This window comes from Euleptes europaea, chromosome 10, assembly GCF_029931775.1.
Source record: "Euleptes europaea isolate rEulEur1 chromosome 10, rEulEur1.hap1, whole genome shotgun sequence".
Classification (NCBI taxonomy): domain Eukaryota; kingdom Metazoa; phylum Chordata; class Lepidosauria; order Squamata; family Sphaerodactylidae; genus Euleptes; species Euleptes europaea.
Window position 1 is genome coordinate 39738222 of NC_079321.1, and position 12346 is coordinate 39750567.

The following is a 12346-nucleotide window of genomic DNA, read 5'->3' on the forward strand; positions in this document are numbered from 1 at the left end:
CTTCCGTCTTTGGCTACCTTTGTGAGGTAAAATTGGTGCATCCAGTTGTCAAGACCCACAATCACAAGACTGAAGACTGAAACAGAATGTCAGACTGAGAACTAACATGAAACCAGGTTAATTTTCAACATGCCTTCTAAAACAGGCCACAGCTTCATTTAGAAGTGTATATGATTTTCATATTACTTGCTTTTGAATTGTAAGAGAACATTAAAAAAAAACATTTTATATCCGTATCTTTGTTGGTATTGTTTAGGTTCTTCAACAAATAGGACATCTATTGGTTTACAACAGGGGTGGGGAACCTTTTTTCTGCCAAGGGCCATTTGGATATTTATAACATCATTCACGGGCCGCACAAAATTATCAGCTTAAAAATTAGCCTGCTATATTTGGTCAAACATTTAGCCAAGAGGTGTGACCGGAGACGGCTCCGAAGTGTCTGCCACATAGAGCGACTCGCTTTTGAGCTCTGCTGTCCCCAGCTGGGCCCAAGAGATTCAGGCAGGACAGCATCCTTCTGAGCTAGAGATCTGCCAGGACACATGAAAGGCCAGACCAAATGATTTCGCGGGCCTTATATGGCCCCCGGGCCTGACGTTCCCCACCCCTGGTTTACAAAAAGTCTCAAAATATTGACAGCAAGCCAGAAATACAAGGGTAGAATTATACATTGAAACAAACCTGGGCGTAACACTGAAAACAACTTTCCTGAGAGAGCCAACATGGTGTAGTGGTTAGAGTGTTGAAGTCGGGTCTGGGAGGCCCAAGGGTGAATCCCCACTCTGCCATGTCACTCTCTCTCAGCCTAACCTACTTCACAGAGTTGTTGTTGTGAGAACAAAATGGAAGAGGTGAAAATGGCATTGTAAGCCACTTTGTGTCCCTATTGGAAAGATGAAGCATTTTGAGGTATTTCTTAACATGCCAAGGTCTTTCTTAACTAACACGGTCTATTTGAATTGACAGTGCCCTACATTGTTGGACTAGCAGGGTATAAATGAAGTTTTAAAAATGAAGCTCAGAATACATCTTGAAATAAACTGTGTGGGATCTGTAGCATATGGCGCTACAGTAAGCAAAATAAGCAGGTCACTGGAAGAGGACCAACAGTTCACAGGATCAAACAAACCTGCAGGCCCCACCATGAATACAGATATCCTTGCATTCTGTTGTGCCTGCTCAGGGATCTGACCACAGTCCTGACAAGGGAGATTCCTTTGGGACTCCTGGGCCATTCTGTGCTATGCTAGTCTCTTTCCTTGAAGAGGGGCAGGGAGATTAGAATTCCTCACAAGAATCCATTTTGCTCACAACATAAGTGGCATATTAGTACTATAGCAGAAAACAACACCACAGTTCTAGGATGCCATTTTCCTGCATTAGGAGGAGTTCCTGTCAAACGGAGCAGGATCCATATCAATAAGTGCCCCATTGACAGAACTGAGCAGGGATGGGGTTGGGCTAGATGGTCTATCAGACCCCTTCCAACTCTACGACCTGCTTGTTTCACTTGTTACCCACTTCCCCATATTCTATCCAAGGCTTTTCATCACTTGCCAGTCCCAAATGGAATTCCCTGTGTCTTTCCTGTTGACACTGCACTCTCCTCTCTTAGTTCCCCATCTGACCTTTCCTCTTGTTTGGGCTGTCAATGAAGTCTCCAGCTGGACCTGCATGGTATTTTGTCCTCTTCCTCTGCTATATACTGGCAACCCCTCCCCCTTCTTTACAAGCAATGGTGCCACTATTATTTCTTCATGGATTCCCTTGACCAAAGTCTCCCTTCACTTCCTGTCATCATTGATCATAAAAACTTCAGGGAAGGAGAAGATGGAATGCTAATTTCCAGCACCTCCATTTCCATCCACGGTGACAGGAGGATACTGTGGTAAACACAGGGACAGATAGGCAGCTAGCCTGCCTCGGTGCCAGTGTCAGCTCTCCTTAAACTGACTGCAGGCTTAAGCCTAGGGGGCATTCTTGGAGACCTTGTGTGGCTCCAAAAAACAGTTCCCCCTTTTGTATCTCTTATGCAGACCTGAGAATAACAATTTCATATCTATGTGATGCTCCTGGAGATCAGCTGCCTATCTACTCCTGGTCATTTTCAAATATAAGAACTGGCCAACTTTTATTTCTAAACCCAGCATTTATTTCTGCCATTGAAACATTCCCACCATAACCACAACCCCTTCTTACCACCTCGATTTCCTTTGTTTTACTTCTTCCCCTTTCTTCTTCTGCACACATTGGCTCTTTGATCATTGCTTCAGGAATGCTAATCTCTGGCTACATCCCCTCGTCACTCATCATGATACGCAGCTCTATCTCATACTTCCAGCAGATGCCAGGGAGGCTACAGTTTTCTTTCCAGTATACAGCAGAGGAAGAGGACAAAATACCATGCCCACCATCTAGCCCACCACCTCCCTAGGCAGCTGATTTCACTGTCAAACAACTCTTACTGACAATTTCCTCCCTCTTAATATCCAGCCGATACCTTTCCGCTCACAATTTAAACCCATTATTGCGAGTCCTATCCTCTGCTGCCAAGAGGAACAGCTCCCTGCCCTCCTCTAAGTGACAGCCCTTCAAATACTTAAAGAGAACAATCATGTCATGATCTATCCATGAGTGCAATTTGACATAAAACCACTAGGCAGATGCACCTTTCTCCCTACACAAGCTGCTCTCCAGTGGTTATTAGCCCTGACACTTTCACTATTTTTTCAGCCTCCCCCCCTCCCCACAAACAGTTCCAGTAGCAGAGCAGGGCTAGAAGAAAAGGCCAGGACAGCAAATGCCAGTACAGCAAAATAAGGCTGAGGGAGAAGAGTTTCACTCATCTCACCAGGCACTCTGTTTGGGAAGGAAAATTCCAGCCTCTGTTTCAGACTCCCAGACGTGGGAGAGGAGCAGTCACTTGCTAGATTGTGCCAGCCTGCATTCATTCAGCAAGTGAATATTTTCAGGAGGACACCTCCTCCCATCTGACATTTAAGAAGGAGGCTTCCTTGGATGAACCCCTTTGGTGGTGCTGGTGGTGGGGAGGTCACTTTCATAAATGTATTCTCTCATTGAAAGCAATGGGGATGAGGGATTGCTTTCCTCATATGCTTCAGCTCTCGTTTGGAAAATGACCCAAGGCTTGAATGTGACTTCAGGTCTTCTGAAGTCCTTGAGCTTCGGAAGCAGCAACCATGTGCTTGCCTGTTTTCATGCTCAAGGCCTGGATTCTCTTCACCAGGCTCAAAATCAAGCACTGCCTTCGCTATTGTTTCCTCCTCAAACGTGGTGTTCTTGGAGAAGATGGCATAAGACCATCAGAAAGGCCATGCTGGATCAGACCAAGGTCCATCAAGGTGAATCCTGTGTCAGACACATCCACATCATAAGAACATAAGAAAAGCCCTGTTGGATCAGACCAAGGCCCATCAAGCCCAGCAGTCTGTTCACACAGTGGCCAACCAGGTGCCTTTAGGAAGCCACTAACAAGACATTATCCTGCCGGTGTTCTAAAGCACCTAATATATTAGGCATGCTCCTCTGATCCTGGAGAGAATAGGTGTGCATCATGACTAGTAGCTATGAATAGCCCTCTCCTCCTTGAACATGTCCACTCCCCTCTTAAAGTCTTCCAAGTTGGCAACTGTAATGTAGGGCTGTCAATTCGGTTCGGTCCGAACTGAAAATCAACCTAATTTCCCCTGATTCGGTGCTTTTCTGTTCGGACGGATCCGAACTCAAAACTGGCGGGCAACCGGGGGGGGGCGAATTCAGCGAGTTCGCGAATAAATTCGGCCAATTCGGCCGTCAGTAAGCAGCATAACCGTCAGTAAGCAGCATTCTCCTCCCCCGGCCAATCGGTGGGCAAGCTGGGTCTTCTTCTGGCCAATCAGTCAGGATTGAGTACTGGAGGAATCAGCTGATGTGCGGCCCGGCCAGGGAGAGAGAGAGAGAGAGCGAAATCCTCGTGTGTGTGTGTGGGGTGCTTGTGCACATTCGCTCCTTTCTGTGGCTGCAGGGGGCGCATTTTTGGGGGTGCACACACAAAACTTTCACTGGAACTTCAGATGAAGCTTCTTAAGGTACCCCCCAAGTTTTGTAAACATTGGGTCAGGGGGTCCCGAGATATGGGCTCCCCCCTTTTCCCTCCCCCCCTTTTCCATTTATGTGGCTGCAGGGGGCGCTTTTTTGGGGATATAGCCCCCAAACTTTTAGCATAGCTTCAGTGAATTATTCTTAAGATACTACCCAAGTTTTGTAAAGATGGGTTCAGTGGGGGCAGAAATATCGTCTCCCCCCCTTTTCTCTTTCCATGGCTGCAGGGGGCGCATTTTTGGGGGTGCAGACACAAAACTTTCACTGGAACTTTAGATTAAGCTTCTTAAGGAACCCCCCAAGTTTTGTGAACATTGGGTCAGGGGATCCCGAGATATGGGCTTTCCCCTTTCCCCTTTCCCCTATTGGGATGAATGGGGCAGCCGATCCGATCCTGTGTGCATCTCTCCAGAGCAAAACGTTCCGTGCCTAATTGGAATCATCTTGGATTACAGCCCGTCCTGATGGAACAGAAGACAGCCACAGTAAGACCCCTTTGAGGGCTTTAATCTATAATTTTTCTCCTGTGTATGTGTGTGTATGTGGGGGAAAGCAGAGTCTGTGTGTGTGTGGGGAGGGAGCAGTTTCTGTGGGTGGGGGGAAGCCAAAGGGGGCTTTCGTCGGTTCTGCCTGGGGTGTGTGTTCCCCCTCGAGTCTCTCGCTCCCTGGTTTGAGGGGGGAGGTTTCAGTTGTGTGTTGCAAAGGTGTTGTTTAACAAGGTTGTGTTTGCAGTTGTTTTGCTAATTTCTCAGCTGTTGTTGGGGCTGGGAGCTTTGTGCGTGGGCAGCAAGCTCTGCTGAGAGATGCACAACATTAAGGGTGGGGGGACCCCTTTCAGGGCCCATATCTCAGCCCCCCCCCTGACCCAATCTTTACAAAACTTGGGGAGTCTTTCAATAAACGTCCTTTGAAGCTCTGCCAAAAGTTTGGGACCTCTAAGCCCAAAAATGCCCCCCCCCCAGAGCCACGGAAAGGCGCGGTTGTGTTTTTAATGGCTTTATTCGGCCGAATTTGTTTCCGAACTTTGAATTCCCGCCGAATTGAACGGATCCGAAGTGGGGGAGTTCGGACTTCGGCACGTACCGAACCCACAAGGGCCAAATTCGGCCGAATCCGAACTGTACCGAATTTTTTTTTGACAGCCCTACTGTAATGTACTTAGTTGGTGCAAGGACGATGCTGAAGAATCCAACTATTGAAGCACTGAACTGTTGAACTCTACTGTGTTGAACTGTGTTGAGCTTGAGGCTCTGCTCCAGGCTCTGTGGTCTGCTTTTTCCCCAGAGGCAGATCTACTATGAAACTAACAAAGCTTAAGCTTCAGGGCCCCTAATCCCGGAGGGGGCCCCCTAAAGCCACTTTTTTTAATGAGTGAATTTCTCAACAAAATCGATGAAGTTTTTTAAGTGATAGGCTCATAAGCTGATGAGTTGAAGTACTTAATATTGACTGTAGAATATGCTCTAATACCCATTTCATATGGCCTCAAAATGTCCCTGTCATTGGTCAAATTTCACAATTTTCTCAGGGGCTCGCTGTGCTCGAACCCCCAGCTGTAAGGGCTCACTGAGCTCACCAGAATCTATTCACAGCCTACATTTGGACAGCTGGATTGTCAGATCCTTTGTTGGTGCATGGCTTAATAGTTCTGTCGTTTTATTTCATCACTGCACGGCCCATTTTCAAGGACTCCATCTCACCATTTGAGCCTCGAGGTCCTTGCAAGGGCAGCAAAGCCCTTTGGACCTTGTTGGATGTTGCCCTACTGTTGCCGGTCGCGACATAACAGTTCAAGCTTCAGGGCCCCAAAAATGTAGGTCCGCCACTGTTTTTTCCTCTTGGACTGTGGATGTTGGCCATCCAACCACAGACTTGGGGGGGGGGTGGCTCCAGGCGGTTGGGAACTGTAGATTAGTGGGGGTGTTTTGCAGCTAGGTTGTTCTCTGTGCCCTGCTAGCTGAATAAAGCGGTTGTGGTCTGTCTCCGGCCTTGTGTGTCACCTAGGCATTCATAAGAGCAGCCATCACCACCTCCTGGGGCAGGGAGTGCGTCAAGCGCTGGTTGTTCATAAACGCAGGCCTCGGAACTCCTCCATGGAAGGTTTTGCATAGCCATGCAGATTAGCTTTGGATTTTACACATTAACAGATCACTTCAGGATACAATGGTTCCCTTTTAACATACCACACCCTCATTAGCACATTATCTTGATACTTACAGGACAATGGTTAGCACATTACCTTTGATACTTTTTGCAGGACAATGTTTCAGCTCAACCTAACCCCTTTCTGACTATATATTACTCTTCCTACACACTTGACACTGAGAGACACTGTCCTTCAGTGGTACTCCTCTGAAGATGCCAGCCACAGCTGCTGGCGAAACGTCAGGAAAGAAAATACCAAGACCACGGTCACACAGCCCGGATAACCTACAAGAACCAGTTTTGCATTGGATTTGCCACTCTTTAGATGCCCATTTCCCATTTCTGAATTCTCAAAACTCTGAATGGCGGCTTATTGTTGAGTTTGGAGAATCTGGATGGGGGGGAAAGTGGATCTAAAGAGCGGCCACTCCAAGGCAAAACCTTCCATGAAAAAATGGCCGAATATGAATGGGGGGAAAGTGCATCTAAAGAGTGGCAACTCCGATGCAAAACCTCCCAGGAATAAACGGCCCTCGTTTTCCCAGCCGCCCGGACCGAGCGCGCATCGCGGAGGGCGGCCCCCCTCCTCCCTTGGGACGCGGCGCAGCGGAGAGTCGGGCGGAGCCTCTGCCGGCCGGCGGCTGCCCGGCGCAACGTGGAGCTGGAGTCGCGCGCCGCGTCCGCCTCCGAAGCCACCATGAGCTCCGTGCTGCTGGCGGGTAAGTTCCGCGGCCCTTGGGCGTGCAGCCCCTCCGAGCGCCTGCTTGGGGCCGGAGCGCCTCTCGCTCGCGGGGCAATCGCAGCCGCCGCCGCCGCTTGTCCGCCACGCCAGCGCGCTGGGCAGCAGCCGCAGCCGCAGCAGCAACGAACCCAACGCCCGGAGCTCTCCTCCGCTCGCTCCTCCGGGGCGGCTTCCCTTGCCGAGGACGTGGGGCGACAGTGGTGGGCATTCTGCTCACATCTGCCGGGAGGGGTCTGCGTTCTTTTCCTGCTTCTCCGTGTGTGCTAGGGAATGGCAAGTTTTTCAGCCTTCGTCACTCTCAGCAAGACCTCTGCCTTCTTCAAAATACAAACTTGGTTTAAATTTTTGCTAGCGGGGAAGCTGCATCTGTGTTCCTGGTTGGCTGTCCTCCTGGACGCCTTTAGACTGAGGTCTAGCTACCTATGCCTGTCTGTCTCTCTGCTGCTCATCTCTTTTGACCCTGCAACCAGTATAGACTTCATGTGCACACATGTCTCTTACAAATCTACCTATGCCTGTCTGTCTCTCTGCTGCTCATCTCTTTTGACCCTGCAAACAGTATAGACTTCATGTGCACACCTGTCTCTTACAAATCTGCCTATGTCTGTCTGTCTCTCTGCTGCTCATCTCTTTTGACCCTGCAAACAGTATAGACTTCATGTGCACACCTGTCTCTTACAAATCTGCCTATGTCTGTCTGTCTCTCTGCTGCTCATCTCTTTTGACCCTGCAACCAGTATAGACTTCATGTGCACACATGTCTCTTACAAATCTACCTATGCCTGTCTGTCTCTCTGCTGCTCATCTCTTGTGACCCTGCAAACAGTATAGACTTCATGTGCACACCTGTCACTTACAAATCTACCTATGCCTGTCTGTCTCTCTGCTGCTCATCTCTTTTGACCCTGCAAACAGTATAGACTTCATGTGCACACCTGTCTCTTACAAATCTGCCTATGTCTGTCTGTCTCTCTGCTGTTCATCTCTTTTGACCCTGCAAACAGTATAGACTTCATGTGCACACATGTCTCTTACAAATCTACCTATGCCTGTCTGTCTCTCTGCTGCTCATCTCTTTTGACCCTGTAAACAGTATAGACTTCATGTGCACACCTGTCTCTTACAAATCTGCCTATGTCTGTCTGTCTCTCTGCTGCTCATCTCTTTTGACCCTGCAAACAGTATAGACTTCATGTGCACACCTGTCTCTTACAAATCTACCTATGCCTGTCTGTCTCTCTGATGCTCATCTCTTTTGACCCTGCAACCAGTATAGACTTCATGAGCACACCTGTCTCTTACAAATCTGCCTATGTCTGTCTGTCTCTCTGCTGCTCATCTCTTTTGACCCTGCAACCAGTATAGACTTCATGTGCACACCTGTCTCTTACAAATCTGCCTATGCCTGTCTGTCTCTCTGCTGCTCATCTCTTTTGACCCTGCAACCAGTATAGACTTCATGTGCACACCTGTCTCTTACAAATCTGCCTATGCCTGTCTGTCTCTCTGCTGCTCATCTCTTTTGACCCTGCAAACAGTATAGACTTCATGTGCACACCTGTCTCTTACAAATCTGCCTATGTCTGTCTGTCTCTCTGCTGCTCATCTCTTTTGACCCTGCAAACAGTATAGACTTCATGTGCACACCTGTCTCTTACAAATCTGCCTATGTCTGTCTGTCTCTCTGCTGCTCATCTCTTTTGACCCTGCAAACAGTATAGACTTCATGTGCGCACCTGTCTCTTACAAATCTGCCTATGTCTGTCTGTCTCTCTGCTACTCATTTCTTTTGACCCTGCAAACAGTATAGACTTCATGTGCACACCTGTCTCTTACAAATGATTCTCCCCAGCTTCTCTGGAAATGGCTTTTGCGCTTTTCAAAGATGTATGCTTCTTTTTTCATTTGTGCTATTCGTTCCCTAAATTTATCACTCAAGTAAGTGGCTCTAGCATTCTTTGTCTAAATAGAAATATGGAGCGTTTGGGGAGTATGCCTTCTAAGGACTGGTTCAAACATATTATTTAAGTCGTCCTTTCAAGACTCTGTGGGCCAGTATTATGATCTGCTTGTTGCAGGTGAGGGAAAGGAAGTCTGGGATCCTGCAACGTGTTTAAGGCGAGCTGACAAATGAGCTGCCGTTTGAGGCTCAACCATGCAATCCTTGTACAACGTCCGCCATATTGCTATTCCTAACCACATTTTCAAAACTTCACATATGTATTTGCCCATCTGCCCTGCTTATCTTCTCAAAGGGTGCTTTCGCACATGATGAATAATGCACTTTAATGATCGTTTGCAAGTGGATTTCACTGTTTCACACAGTAAAATCCACTTGCAAAGTGGATTGAAAGTGCATTATTTGGCATGTGTGAAAGTGCCCTGTACAGTCTCTCTTCTAGAATGCAAAGAGGACTTTAATCTCCAGCATTAGCTAAGAACTTCTGAATCTCATTTATTTCACTAGGAGACTTTTTGAAGTAGATAGTTAGCACTGCCATTATATGTGGTAAACTTTGGCCAGGCTATATCCACAGTTAACAAGAAATAGTGTTTTAAGGCAGAATGGCAGAGAGAGAGAGAAAGGCTCTGCTTTATTTATTAAAATGTTTTCATCTTACCTTTCACAAAATCTTCAAGGTGGCTTATGATTATGTTAAAAAAAATACAGACAAAATAGCCCAATACAATAAATAGAACTAGAATGGTTAAAAACCATAAACAACAAAAAATCAAATTATATTGATACACATGTTTATTGGGATCCAGTCTGAGGATGAGTAAAGACTGGTTCTCAGAAAAGCAGTGTTTTCTTTTTCTCAAGTGTCTGTAAGTAAGCACGTTTTCATGGGGTAGATTCCGATAATTTCCCTCCCAATTAAAAAAGCAATTGCAGTTACGACTGTGTGATGCAAATGGAGCAGAGAGAGGCTGTCTGAAGGATCCCTGTGACTGACAGAGGCATTGGGTGGCAACCAAGTCTTTGTGACCTATTGCACATTGGAACTTGCTTCCATTTTAGTTCAAACCTGAATCATGTGCTGGGAAACAAAATTGGTAGTCCGGTTCAAGCCATTCTGTCTCATCGGCAGGGCTTTGTGTCCAAGGTTACTGGCGCTCTCTGTAATCCCTTCAACGCTCTAACCTATGGATACTTCATGAGTCATCTGGCTTTCTCATTCCTAGAGATAATGGGGGAGCAGAACACTTTTCCTGTGTCCCTGCCATGGCTGGAAATAGCAAGGTGCTGATGAGCTGCTGCTGGCTTTGCACCCCGGTGCTACCTGTAAGGCGGTGTTTTCCTACAGGAGGTGACATCTGGCCAGGGCATTGAGGCTAGTAAAACACTACAGCTCATAAATAAGACCATGCCAGATCGACCTCACGCCGACACTGATATGAAAAGCTAGCTATCAAGTTGGCATGAAAGTAGCAGGTTTTGTCTAAACATATGGCTGTTGTTTGCTAAGTAAAAAGCCTAAGTGCACGTATTGCCACAAGAAGAGTTATTATAACTTTTATTGACATTTCCCTTTGGCTTGGAATGGAAAAAAAGGAAGATTAGCTAATCACACTTACAAGGGAGTTGCAGATATGTTGGCGTCCTGTTGCCGTACAATCCCTATATTTAATGTTTTCCCCTTTTTGTTCCTGATATTTCCACTCAGCTAATAGCTGAACAAATCTTCTGGGAAAAACCAGTACATCCACTTTACGTGGCCAAACCATAGGTGCTAAAGCACTGCATGTTATGTAGTCTAAAAGGCTATTTACTGTTTCATTGGCTTGGATCCTATGGTGTTATTCCACCAGTACATCAGTAGCTCTCCCAATGGAATGGATTTGTTGTTTTCAGAGGAGGGAAGGGCTTTTTTTTTTTTTTTGCCAATTTCCCTGCTGCTGCTGACTCCCTATTTGGTCCCACAGTGATCCTTTGACTCCACCGTACCACAGGAGCATAAGTAGGCAGCAAAAAAGGGTGAGAGGGAGGCAGAAAATTTGCATTCTTCTAGTGCAATTCCACCTGCGCTGCTTAGGATCCGAGCCATTCGGTTGGGTCCCACCAGCTCCTCCACTCAGATTCCCTTGTTTCCCCACACTGCATTGGCCATCCCATATGGCTTTTGTCCACATGGGTTCTGTGATGCTCATTTTTGGTGGCCTCCTCCCTCTTTTGCCAGTGAAAAAGGTGGTAGAATACAGCCTACTATTTACTGTGGGGAACTCTTAAAAGACAATTTTATCAGGTTTTGAAGTTAGAAAAGTTCAGTTGAGATGAAGGAAATTAGAATTAGCTATCTGTTATTATTGCAGCAGCAACTATGCTTGGCTGGATCTGGGATTCAAACCCCCTTTTAAATGCAGGACACCAAAGGAACGTTCTGGGGCAAACAGCATAAAACTGTTCACAAAGGAAAATTAAGTTTTTCCTTTCTGTCTCTGCGGAAAGTTCACAGCTGCATCTTTAATGCTGAGCCCCAAGTCTGATGTCCAGTTTCTACTTGTGTCCAGTGCCTTAGAATGATGTTTGATAGAGTTGACATCCTTTTTGCTAGAGAAATGTCATGCTTTTAGTACAATCAACAGTTAGAGATCCTCAACAGTTAGAAATTTAAGAGTACCCAACTGTATAATGTAGCCCTGTGGCGCAGAGTGGTAAACTGCAGTACTGCAGTCCAAGCTTTGCTCACGACCTAAGTTCGATCCTGACGGAAGTTGGTTTCAGGTAGCCGGCTCAAGGTTGACTCAGCCTTCCATCCTTCCGAGGTCGGTAAAATGAATACCCAGCCTGCTGGGGGTAAAGGAAAGATGACTGGGGATGGGGAAGGCAGTGGCAAACCACCCCGTAAACAAAGTCTGCCTAGTAAACGTCGGGATGTGACGTCACCCCATAGATCAGGAATGACCCAGTGCTTGCAGAGGGGGACCTTTACCTTTAACTGTATACTGGATTGTATCAAATCTGACTTTTGAGGGAGTAAAATTATAAGGCAGTTATTTACAACCAGTCCTCATATATCTAACATTTGTGCCTGGTGAGGGGGGATAGTAATTGCCGGTGGGCTTGAGTGCCAGCAAATCTCATTTTAGAACTTGTGTTCTCTGCAAATGATGTAGGACGTGTGGAAGAACAACAACAAAAACCCAGACCCTACATGCTCCCATATACGAGATGGACTGCACTGATGTATAATTGTAAGAGTCATCAAATTGAATGTAATTTTACTACAGGACCTGTTTAGATCAGTAAAGGAAAGTTAATTAAAATAGATTGAAGCAATTGCCAAGAAGATTAATTGGTTATAAAAAAAAAACAGAATGGAGAACCATAATCAAAAGTGACGATGAAGAGAG